General features: G+C 41.6%; 1 non-coding gene across 1 annotated transcript; it reads left to right on the top strand.

Annotated features, from left to right (window-relative positions):
- Window positions 1-3,503: 3,503 nt before the first annotated feature.
- LOC147821167 (U6 spliceosomal RNA) lies at window positions 3,504-3,606 on the top strand. The gene has a single exon (XR_015447577.1). It is a non-coding gene; the product is annotated as a U6 spliceosomal RNA (small nuclear RNA).
- The last annotated feature ends 7,947 nt before the right edge of the window (window positions 3,607-11,553 follow it).

The raw sequence follows: 11,553 nt of genomic DNA on the forward strand, positions 1-11,553 counted from the left end.
TATATATATATATATATATATATATGTGTGTGTGTGTGTGTATATATATATATGTGTGTATATATATATATGTGTGTGTATATATATATATGTGTGTGTATATATATATATATGTGTGTGTATATATATATATATGTGTGTGTATATATATATATATATATATATATATATATATATAAAATTAAATTACTGGAGCCAGGCATGGTGGTGCACTCTTATAATCCCAGCACTCAGGAGGCTGAGGCAGGAAGATCACTTCAAGTTCAAGGCCAGCCTGAACAACATAGCGAGATCCTGTCTCATATATGTATACATATTTTGCGTTTTTTTTTTTAAAGAAAAGGGTGAGAGATGAGCTCAGTGCAAAGGCTTTGGGTACTACAAAATATATATACATATAAATTCTTAGTAGAAACACTGTTGAAAATCATGGGGCCGGATTTGTCCCATATTCAGTAGTTTGCTGCTCCCAACTCTAGACTCAACTCTAGAGCAATAGATACTTCTTTCCCATTATACACAATCTAGTCTGCAATTTTTTTCATTAGTAGAGTATTTTTTTACACAAAACCTGAGGAGAGGGCCGGGGATTTACCTCAGTGGTTCCGCTGCCTGCCCCGTAAGCGCAAGGTCCCGAGTTCAATCCCCGGTACCAAAAAAAAAAATACCTGAGGAGAGGGCCAGGGATTTACCTCAGCAGTACCTCGCCTGCCTTGCAAGCAAGTGTAAGGTCCTGAGTTCGATCCCTGGTACAAAAAAAAAACAAAAAACAAGAAACCCTGGGGAAGATACAGAGTTCCCATATACAGAATTATTTCTTGCTCTCTGTTTCTCCCAACATGAGTATGATACACTTGTTACAGTTGATTAGCCAATTGATGGATTTTTTTGGTTTTGTTGCTTTTTTTTTTTTCTGGTACCAGGGATCGAATTCAGGACCTTGCACTTGTGAGGCAGGTGGTGGAACCACTGAGCTAAATCCCTGGCCGTGTTTTGTTGCTTTTTTGAGACAAGGTCTCACTATGTGATTCATGCTGGTCTCAAACAGCAGTACTCCTGCCTCAGCTTCCCAAGTGCTAGGATTATAGGCATGTACCATCACGCCTGGCTTTGTTTCTTGCTTTTTGTTTTTTTCCAGTACTGAGGCTCGAACTCAGGATCTTGCACTTGTGAGGCAGGTTTGGTCCCACTGTGCTAAATCCCCGGCCGGCCCTGTTTTTTGTTTTTAAAACAGAATCACATGGTGCCTTGAAAGCACAAGGTCCCAAGTTCAATCCCCAGTACCAGAAAAAAACACAAAACAAAACAGTCTCACCATGTAGCTCAGGCTGACTTCAAACACACAGTGAGCCTTCAGCCTTCCAAGTGCTGGGAGCAATTGATAGATTGTTATTGACTGTTATGACTTGTGTCTAGATATGCCCCAAACCCTCCTGTAGTCATAGGTGGGGCTTTTTCAGAGGTGGCTGGATCTAGAGTGTGTGAGGTTGGGATTGATTCATGTTGCAATGGTGGGATCAAGGGCTCTAGGATTGAGGGTGTGAGTGCTACCTGCCCTAAGTAGCCTGGATAAGATATCAGGGACAGGAAGAGCTGTGGTCATCCTTTGCTTGCTTTGCTACTTTCTGGCCACCATCAACTGTTTCTCCTCTGCAATACTTGTCTGCCATCCACCCTGCCTTGGAGCCACCTGACTATGGACTAAAACCTCTACAAACTGAGCCAAATAAACCTTACCTTCCTTAACTTCGGGTATTGGGTATTTTGTCTCAGCAACAAGAAAAGTAACTAAGATATTGACTAAACCCCATACTTTAGGGTTCCCACTTTATTGCATAGCCTGTGAAATTTTTGGATTTATTTTGACAGTACTGTGGATCAGACCCAGGGTCTCTCATGTGTTAAACATGTGCTCTGTTTTGGTTTTTTTTTTTTGGTATCTGGGATCGAACCTGGGTCCTTGCGCTTGCGCAGCAGGCAGCGAAACCACTGAGCTAAATCCCTGGCCCAACATATGCTCTGTTACTGAGCTACATCCCCAACCCTAGCTGCTCAGTTTTCAAGTATTTTATAAATATCATGCCACTCATTGACTATGAGACCACTCTAAGACCTTTTGTGAAAAGCCAGGTAATCCCAATTAAAAAGGAAGTAAATATTTTTTTTTGTACCGGGGATTGAACTCAGGATGTTGCACTTGTGAGGCAGGCAGCAGCACCACTGGGCTAAATCCCCAGCCTGAAAGGAAGTAATTTTTAAAGGTTCAAAATACTAAGAGAAAAAGCAAATGTACATAGAATAAAAGTGCTCAGGGGCCGGGGATTTAGCTTAGTGGCACCATGCCTGCCTCGAAAGCGCAAGGTCCCCTGTTCAATCCCGGGTACCAAAAAAGAAAAGTGCTCAAGACAGGTATGGGGCTGCACACCTGTCATCCCCCTGAGGCAGGAGGGTCACCATAAGTTCAAGGCCAGCCTGGACTACACAGTAAGACTATCTCAAAAATACTTTTTTGGGGGGCTGGGGATTTAGCTCAGTGGTTCTGCAGTCTGCCTCCTAAGCGCAAGGACCCGAGTTCGATCCCCAGTACCAAAAAAACCCACAACTTTTCTTTTAAGTGCTCAGGAAGAAGTCTGAGGTCAAAGAAGGAATGACAGCAGGAGCTCTCATTCACTGCTGGTGGTTCAGTTCAACCACTTTAAAAAGTAGTTTTGCCTTACCCAGGCACAGTGGTGTACACCACTTAATCCAAGCTGTTTGACAGGCTCAGGCAGGAGGATCACAAGAGAGAGGCCATCCCAGGCAGCTTAGTGAAACTCTGTCTCAGAATTGTAATAAAAGGGCTGGGGATACAGGTCAGTGCTAGAGTAGTTGTCTAACATGCCTGAGGCCTGGGGTTCAATCTCCAGTACTGGGAAAAGAAAAGAAGAAACAGGTTGACCTTATCAAAGCTGATGCTCTCTCTACCCTGTGACACAGTAACTCCAGTTTCACAGAAACTTGCTGACACGTTTAAGAAGGTTCGAAGAAGGTCCAGTGCTCTTCGTTCGTGAGAGCCCACACCGTGGTGGTGTGTTCCTGTATTCTAACCACTGGGGACACTGAGGCAGAACGAGGACCTCCAGTTCAAGGCCAGTGTGGAATACGTAGCAAGATCTGTCTCAAAATACAAAGCACACACACAATATGAAGTATATTTTTTTTTCCCCCTTGGTGCTGGGGATTGAACCCAGAGCCTCACATATGTTAAGCATATATTCTACCACTCGGTTCCATACTTAGCCTCCCCAACAGAATATTAAGTGCACAGGACAGTAGCTGCCAGTGTAAGCTCAACACATTGGTACATACCTGTAATCCTAGCTAGTCAGGAGGCTGAGGCAGGAGGATCACAATTTCAGTACAGCCTGGGCTGGGATTTAGCTCCGTGATGCCATGCTTGCCTAATGTGCATGAGCCTCTGTGTTCAGTTCCCAGTGTTTTCCATAAAGAAAAGAAGAGGGTGCTCGCTTCAGCAGCTAATATTCTACAACTGGAAGGATGCAGAGAAGATTAGCATGGCCCCTGCGCCAGGATGACACACAAATTCGTGAAGCGTTCCATATTTTTTTCCCCCCTTAAGTTTATTGGTACATTTTAGGTATAAAATACAGTTACATTCATCATTGGGATCTTGTACCATTACATGAGTATCTTGGTTCTTATTTTTTTCCTCTTCCCCTGCCCTTCCTTCACTCCCTCCACCCTTCCCTATTTGCAAAGACTTTGTTTCCATTTTTTTCCTTTTCTCATATTTTTTTCTTTTCCCTTCAATCCTTTCCCCTACCCCTCCCACTTCCCCTGCTCCTCCCACTTCCTCTGCTCCTTTAGACCTTTTCTTCCTATTACACAATATCAATTATACATTTTTAAAATTGCAATATCAAGATCTAGGATGGAGGGCTGGGGATTTAGCTCAGTGGTTCCACCGTTTGCCTTGCAAGCTCAAGGACCCAAGTTCGATCCCCGGTACCAAAAAAAAAAAAACTCTCCTTCAGTTTCATTGGGCCGGGGATTTAGCTCAGTGGTTTCGCTGCCTGCTACACAAGCACAAGGACCCGAGTTTGATCCCCAGTACCAAAATAAATAAATAAATAAATAAAAAGATCTAGGATGGGCCACGGATTTAGCTCAGTGGTTGCACTGCCTGCTGCACAAGCCTAAGGACCCGAGTTCGATCCCCTGTACCGAAAAAAAAAAAAAAAAAGTTGAAAAGATCTAGGAGACATTACTACAGATTTTACAGAATTTAAAAGGATATAGAGGGATGGGGATTTAGCTCAGTGGTTCCACCACCTGCCTCGCAAGTGCAAGGTCCCAAGTTCAATACCCGGTACCAAAAAATAAATAAATAAAAAGATATAGAAAGCATATTCCAAAAATCTTTTTTGAAATAAATTTGATAACTTTTAAGAAGTACCTTGGAAGACAAATTAATGAACCTAACTAAAGGAAATATAAAATTTGAATAACGCCTATTAAAGTATATTCCTAGCTTGAAAACCTATCTATATCACAACAACAGGCGAATATACATTTTAGCTGATAAATTATGTCAAACATTTAAAGCAGACAAAAGAAGGAATACTCCCCTCATTTTAGGAAATCAACATTGTGCTAATACTAAAACAAACCACTGGAAGTCAGATCTGGCAGTATGTAGAAAGTGGTTTTATTAGGCCTGGGGATTTAGCTCAGTGGTTCTGGCGCCTGCTGCACAAGCTCAAGGACCCGAGTTCGATCCCTGGTACCAAAAAAAAAAAGTGGTTTTATTACAGGGATAGCAGTGTTGGTTCAGCATTGGAGGATCCATCCCCAAAAGTCATCATTTTAACAGAGGGAAGGAAAAAGCGATATGATCTTGTCAGTAGTTGGCGAAAAAGTATTGTACTAAATTCTACAGCTGTTCATGGTAAAAGCTATCAGGAGACTAGTAGTAGAACAGAACCTTCTCAACAGATCAAAGACATGTACTCCATACTTCCAGCAAAAATGCCTTAGATGAATGGAAAAGATACAGTGGTTTCTCCCTAAGGTGGGGAACAAGGGCAGATATGCCTACTCTTCATCTGTCCATTAAACTTTGAAACCTAGGCCCAAACCAAAATAGTCCAGCAATAAAAGTAAATAGCGTAGGATTGGCAAGGTAGAAGTAAAATTTTTATATGTAGATGAAATGATCACCTACAGAGAAAATACTAAGAAATCTCTAGAAGTCCCTAGAACTTGCATTTGAGTTTAGCAGGATTAGAAAACACAAGGTATATATAAAAATTCAGGTGTATGTATACTTGCTATAAATGAAGAATTGGATATTGAAATTTAAAAGTTAGATAGGAGAACAAAGGGCCTAGCAAAGTAAAAAGAAGAAGAAAAAACAATGTTGGAAGACATTTAGTACTTAATTTTAAGACTTCCTCTGAAGCTACAGTAATCAAGGCAGTGTTGACATAAGGAAAGACATATAGATTGTTGGAATAAAACAGAGAATCTAGAAATAGAACCACACATATATGGTCCACTGAGTTTTGAAAGATTATTTAACATTTTATAGAACATAAACTCAATTCAAGAGCAGAGGAAAAGATAGTGTTTTCAGCAAATGGCACTAGAACACCTGCTATCTGTACATAAAAAAATTAACCTCAACCCTTTTATTTCCCTACATAAAAATAACTTGAAAGGATCTATGAACCTAAATATGAAAGACAAACTATAAAACTTTAAGAAGAAATTATAAGGGAAAATGTTCATGAATTTAGGGTAGGAAAGAACTTCCTAGGATACAAAAAACATGATGTATAAAAGAAAAAAACTGATAAATGAGATTCCATCAAAATTTAGAACTTTAAATGACATCGTTAAGAAAATGAAAAGTAGTCCTTAAACAGACCATATTTATAATGCATATAACCTATGACCAGAATATATAAAGAACTCTTACAGCTCATTAATAGACAACCCAATTAAAAAGTAGACACAATAGAAAAAGAGAGAGAAATACAAAGAGTTCAAAATAAAAAATTAAAAAGGGGGCTGGGGATATAGCTCAGTGCAAAGGCCCTAGGTTCAATTCCCAGCACCACCAAAAAAAAAAAAAAAAAAAAGAAAAGAAAAAGTAGACACAAGAAGATGATAAATAGCCAGTACAGAAAGGTGTGCAACACTAGAATCAGAAAAATACTAATCAGTACAATAACAAGATTGAATTGGGCCGGGGATTTAGCTCAGTGGTTCTGGCGCCTGCCTCGTGAGCGCAAGGTTCCGAGTTTGATCCCTGGTACTAAAAAAAAAAAAAAGATTGAATTATACACTCATTAGGGAGATGAAGTCAAAAGTTTTAAAAGCCTTGTCATGACTTTTTCTTTCTGTTGGATTCTCCCCCTTTGCATTTAATTTGTCACACCCAATGGATTCATTCTTCTGGGTTTCCTGGGGTTGTGATCCTCATTGTTTTTTCCTAGGGTATTGTCTAAAATTTTTTGGAGTGCCGGTTTGGTAGTCATGAAGTTCCTGAGGTGCTCTTTATCATGAAAGCATCTTATTTCTCCATCAATTTTGAAAGACAGTTTTGCAGGGTACATCAGTCTGGGTTGGAGGCTGTTTTCCTTTAGGGCTTGAAATACATCACTCCAAGCTCTTCTTCCCTTGAGGGTTTGCATTGAGAAGTCTGCTGTGATTCTGATGGGCTTTCCTTAGTATGTGATTTGTTTCTTTTCTCTCACTGCTTGTAGAATTTTATTCTTCTGTTGGATTTCTGGAATCCTAACTATTATATGCCTATGTGTAGATTTTTTTTTGATTAAGGTTAGCTGGAGTCCTATATGCCTCACTTACCTGTATGTCAAGTTCTTTTCCCCTGCTTGGGAAGTTTTCTGCCATCACTTCTGTGAAGAGTTTTTTTATGTCATCTGCACTCTCTCCTGTTTCTTCATTGACTCCAATCAGTCTTATGTTATTCTTCTTTGCATCATCTAGCAGCTGCTGGATTGATTTCTCATGGTCCCTTACAATTTTAAAGCAGTTTTTCTTTTCCTCCTCACTAATTGCAATCTTATCTTCTATATGTGAAATTCTATCCTCACATTGGTTCATTCTGCTGCGCAGACTTTTGATGGAGTTTTTAATCTCTTGGAAATCTGTTTGTATCTGTTTTCTGGATTCCATTTGTTTCCTATGTTGGGATTCCATCATGTTCCTCAGTTCCTCTATTTTTTTTATCTGTGTCCTCTCTAGATTTATTAATCATGTCTTGCACCATGAGCAAAATCTTTGCTGTTATCTGAGTAATTATTTCTGATTTCATTTTTCCCAGATCCTCTTTTGTTGCCAGTTCAGAGAGTCCAGGTGGTTGAGTATCAGAGTGTTCCATCTCGTTTCCCTTTGGGGTTGCTGTAGGTGATCCAGAAGTCTGTTTTTGAGGCTTGTTTATGTGTCTTCTCATTTCCGCGGGGCGGGGCGGGGCGGGGCGGGGCGGGGGGGGGGTGGTGGCGCCCACGCGGCTCACCTTCTGTGCCCTAGGAGCTTAGGATGGCAGCAGGGGAGTTTCCTTCCAGGTGCTGGGATCGGCTGAGCTTCTCTGCCCTAGGAGCCTGGGATGGCATCGGGGGAACTTCCTTCTGGGTGCTGGGACTGGCTCACCTTCTTGGCCCTAGGAGCCTGGGATGGCATCGGGGGAGCTTCCTTTCAGGTGCTGGGACCGGCTGATCTTCACTGCCCTAGGAGCCTGGGATGGAGGCGGGGAGCTTCCTTCCGGGTGCTGGGACCGGCTGAGCTTCACTGACCTCTCTCCTGTTTCTTCCTTGACGCCAATCAGTCTTATATTATTCTTCTTTGTATCGTCTAGCAGCTGCTGGATTGATTTCTTGTTGTCCTTTACAATTTTAAAGCAATTTTTCTTTTCCTGGTCACTAATTGCAATCTTATCTTCTATATCTGAAATTCTATCCTCACACTGGCTCATTCTGCTGGGTAGACTTTCAGTGGAGTTTTTAATCTCTTGGAAATCTGAAATTAATCTCTTTGCATCTGTTTTATAGATTCCATTTGTTTCCTATGTTGGGATTCCATCGTGTTCCTGAGTTCCTCTCTAGATTTATTAATCATGTCTTGCACTATGAGCACAGTCTCTCCTGTTATCTGGGAAATTATTTCTGGTTTCATTTTTTCCAGATCTTCTTTTGTTGCCAGTTCAGGTTCTCCAGGTGGTTGAGTATCAGGGTGTTCCATCTCATTTCACTTTGGGGGTTGCTGTAGGTGATCTGGAAGTCTGGTTTTGTGACTTTTTTACGTGTCTTCTCATTTCGACCCGGAAGGGGGCGTGCTGCTGCTGGCGCCGGCACAGCTCACCTCCTGTGTGCTGGCGGGGTTGGTATGGCGGCCAGGAAGCCTCCTCTTGTGCGCTGCGAGTGGATTACCTCCTGTGTGCTCGAAGCGTTCCATATTTTTTTAAAAAAGAAAAGAGGCCCAAGTGCTAAGAAACTGGAGATGCCTGCTGGCCAATTGCCAACAGGGAGCTAAAGCACTCAGTGGTATAGCTGCAGGGAACTTGGTTTTGCTAACAACCTCAGAGCAACCTTTGGAACAGATCCTTCCATAACTGAGTCTGCCTGCCTGCCATCTGTCTGTCCTGTCCTTCTGTCCTTCCTTCTCTCCCTTTGTCCTTCCCTCCCCTCCTTCACAGTACTGGGATTGAACTCAGGTCTTCACACTGAGCTACATTCTCAGCCCTTTTTGTTTTTCTTATTTTGAAACAAGGTCTCCATAAATTGCTAAATTCCCCTAGCTGGGCTCAAATGTGTGATCCTTCTGCCTCAGCCTCCCAGAGTACTGGGATTACAGCTATGCACCACCACATCTGACTCTTTTTTTAAATTTTGAAACTGATTCTAAGTTGCTAAATTGTCCAGACTAGGCTTAAACTTGCAATCTTCCTGATTTAGCCTCCCAGGCATGTGCCACCACACCAGGCTTCAATGTCAAATCTTTTTTTTCTTTTTTTTCTTTGTTTTATGTACACAGGGATTGAACTCAGCTATTTCCACTTGCAAGGCAGGAAGTGGAACCACTAAGCTAAATCCCTGGCCCTTCAATGTCAAATCTTACTACAAAGCAATAGTATGATACTGACATAAGGATCGGCACACAAAACAATGGAATAGCACTGAGATTCCAGAAATAAGCCAACATAGTGGTCAATTGACTTTGGCAACAAGAGTCTCTTCAACTGGATACCATACAGAATAGAATGAATTCACCGCCTGCCTTGCAAGCACAAGGACTCAAGTTCGATCCCCGGTACCAAAAAAACCCACAACAGAATAGAATGAAATAGGGCTGAGGATTTAGCTCAGTGGCACCGTGCCTGCCTCATAAGTGCAAGGTCCTGAGTTCGATCCCTGGTACTGAAGAAAAAAAAAAGAATAGAATGAAGTTAGATCCTTACTTCAAAGAAAACATAGAAGTTAATCTTCATGACTTTTAATTTAACAGTGGCTTCCTGGATATGACACCCAAAGCATAAATAACAAAAGAAGTGGGTGATTGGCCTTGCTTGGTCAAAAGTAATAATGTTGCTGGGTGTGGTGGTGCATGCCTCTAATCCTAGTACTTGGGATGCTGAAGCAGGAGGATTGTGGAAAGTTCAAGGCTAGCCTGGACTACATAGGGAGTTCGAGGGTAGCCTGAGCTATATATATAGCAAGACCCCGTCTCAAAAAAACAAACAAAAAGCCAAAAAAAAAAAAAAAAGTAAAAATGTTTATGCCTCAGAGGGCAACATCAAAATAATGGAAAGGCAATCCACTGAATGAGAGAAAATATTTTAAAATCATATGTTTGATTCCAGATTCCAAGATATGTGTATATATAAGGAACTCCTGCAACTTAACAACAAAAAGATGATCCAATTTAAAATTGGAAGCTGGCTGCAGTGGCTCACTGAGTCTGAGGCTGGAGAATCAAAAGTTTGAGCCCCACCTGGGAAATTTCTCAAGATTGTCTCAAAAGTTAAAAAAAAAAAAAGTACTGGATGAGGGAACTGGGGTTGTAAAGGTCCCGGGTTCAATCTCTAGTACAAAAAAAATGTATTTCTTTATGATTGTTCCTAGCCTAGCACTATTCACAATGGTCAAAAAGTGGAAACAGGGCTGGGGATGTCAGTCAGTAGTAGAGCACTTCCCAAGCATGTAAGAGCCCTGTGTCTGATCCCCAGCACCAAAGAAAACAAAGATAATCCTTATTAATCTGATGAATGAATGACTAAGCAAAGCACAGCAAACACATACAGTAGAATATTCTTCAGCCATACAAAGGAATGGAGTTCTGATGCATGCTTCAGTATAGGGGAACTTGGGCCGGGGATTTAGCTCAGTGGTTCCGCCCCCTGCCTCACAAGGGGAAGGACCCGAGTTCAATACCCAGTACCAAAAAAAAAAAAAAAAAAAAAAATAGGGGAACTTCAAAAACATTATCCTTAGGAAAAAGTAGTTTGTGAAGGTCATAGGATTCCCTTTATATACAATCCAGATGTGGTAGTGAATGCCTTCCATCCCAGCACTCAGGAAGCAGGCTGAAGTAGGAAGATCACCTTTTCAATCCAGCCCGGGCTACATAGCAAGACCCAGCCTCAAAATCATGAATGAATGAATGAATGAATGAATGATAGGATAGATAATCAGATAATTCAGAGGCAGAAAACAGATTAGTGGTTGTCAGAGGCCAGGTGGGCGGGTGATGAGTATGGAGGTTTCTTTTTAGGACAGGGGCAGTATCTTGGAATTAGACAAAAGTGCTGGTTGCACAAGTTCACTTTGACAAATGTCAGTGAATTGTTCACTTTAGAATGGTTCACTTTTGGTAATGAGTTTTTTTGGTACCAGGGATCAAACTCAGGACCTTGCACTTGTCAGGCAGGCACGTTGCCACTGAGCTAAATCCCTAGGCCTACTTTTAGTACTATGAATTTTAGCTAAAAGGGGTCAAAAGGGGAAAGCAAGTTACCTTTTTAACCCGTGCTAGGAATTGAACCCAACACTAAGCACATACTAAGTTGTGCTATGCACTTGACTACACCATCAGCCCCATGAGCCATTACAGAACTTCAACAGTGCCAAGTGTTCAATTAAAAAATCCTGTGAGGATTGCTCCATACCTGACCAGACCTCAAAATGCTCTTCTTCTTTTGGAGACAGGGTCATGCTGTGTGGCTCAGGCTGGCCTCCAATCTGCAGTGATATTCCTGCCTCAGTCTCCTAAGTGCTGGGGTTCCAAGCGTGCACCACCAAACCCAGCTTTCAAACTGAATTATGATGTATTATATAGACACTCAACAAATATTGACAGGAAGTACACAGACTTTAAGTCTGATTGCAGAAAACCAATCAACCTCACAGACGTCAGTGGTCTTGTGTAAGTAAGATGAAGCGGCAGCTCAGTATTTATCGCAGTACTGGGGATGGAACCTAGGCCTTTGCACTGACCTATATTCCCAGGCTTCCCCTTCCTCAATCTTTCTAA

The sequence above is a fragment of the Heterocephalus glaber genome, unplaced genomic scaffold (genome assembly GCF_053883595.1).
Source record: "Heterocephalus glaber isolate CG9 unplaced genomic scaffold, H.glaber_assembly_v1.0 deba00001760, whole genome shotgun sequence".
In the NCBI taxonomy this organism is placed as follows: Eukaryota; Metazoa; Chordata; class Mammalia; order Rodentia; family Bathyergidae; genus Heterocephalus; species Heterocephalus glaber.